This window comes from Musca vetustissima, unplaced genomic scaffold (genome assembly GCF_032173495.1).
Source record: "Musca vetustissima isolate MV318-11 ecotype Yass unplaced genomic scaffold, APGP_CSIRO_Mvet_v1 utg18206, whole genome shotgun sequence".
In the NCBI taxonomy this organism is placed as follows: Eukaryota; Metazoa; Arthropoda; class Insecta; order Diptera; family Muscidae; genus Musca; species Musca vetustissima.
In genome coordinates this window covers 65,090-66,485 of record NW_026875293.1, presented here as the reverse complement: position 1 = coordinate 66,485, position 1,396 = coordinate 65,090, and positions in this window count along the sequence as shown.

Genomic DNA, 1,396 nt, shown 5'->3' with positions numbered 1-1,396 from the left:
TGTATCCTCCGCAGGTAGAATGCTTACAACAGAGTCTTAGAACCAAACCCAAAACGCGAAACAAATCAGATAACTATTTTAATATAAACAGGGGTTATATGAGGACTACCCTAAAAGGGGAGAATATTGATAATTTTTGGGAGGGAGATTTGTTACCATATACGTCTACAAAAAAACACATTTCAGCGAATTTTCAGCGGAAATAAAATAATTAATATTGGTTCACTTTTTAGGGTACCATTTATCGGCATCTCCCAAATTTTGGGGAAATTGGGCACGATTTTCAACCTAATCAGCTGTAATTTTACATTTAGAGTTCTCACTGGATAGTATTATTAAATTCCTATTGGTGAGTATATGAAAATCGCAGAAGGAAAAAACTCGCCATAAGTCAAAGTTCGGAGATAAGGCGTGATCATTTATTATACCCTTCACCATACTGTGGTACAGGGTATTATGTCTTTGTGCATATGTTTGTAACAAGCAACAATAATCGAGATAGATCCATGGTTCCTTTTGAGAATATGCATAGAATCACTTTCTGAGTCGATCCTGTCCGTCCTTCCGTCCGTCTGTCCATGTATTTTTGTTAACAAAGTACAGGTCGCATTTATGATCCGATTTGGATGAAATTTGGCACAGGTCACTTAATTGGCCCAAGGACGAACCCTATTGGAGAAAAAAAAATTGGAGAAAATCGGTCCACGTTTAGGCATAGCTCCCATATAAGAGTACCCCCAATTTTTCGGTACTTTGAGGTTCTTGAGCGCGTTTTTTAACTGAATTCGCTGAAATTTGGTACTTTGAGTTCTTATTGGGTAGTAAATCTCCCTACCAAAAATTATAAATAAAGGTAAATTTTTTCGGATAGCCCCCATATAAGATTACCCCCAATTTTCGGTATTTTGGGGATTTTGATCGCATTTTTCGACCGAATTCGCTGAAATTTGGTACTTTGTGTTCTTATTGGGTAGCAAATCTCCCTACCAAACATTATAAATAAAGGTCCATTTTTTCGGAAAGCCCCATATAAGGGTACCCCCAATTTTCGGAATTTTCGGGTTCTTGGGCTCGTTTTATAACTGAATTCTTTGAAATGTTGTACATTGGGTTCTTATTGGGTACCAAATTACTCCACTAAAAATTATAAATATAGGTCCAGTTTTTCTGGTAGTCCCAATATAACGGTACCCCCAAATTTTTGGTATTTTGGGGGTTCTGATCTATTTTTTTTTTATTTTTCCAATTTCATTTTACTGGTCCTTTAAAAATGCGACGTCTATTAGGATACATATGTCGAATATACCCAAAGTGGTGAAGGGTATCATATAGTCGGCCCAGTCCGACTTTACTACTTTCCTTACTGGTTTTATATGTATTTTTTTTGTGATTACAT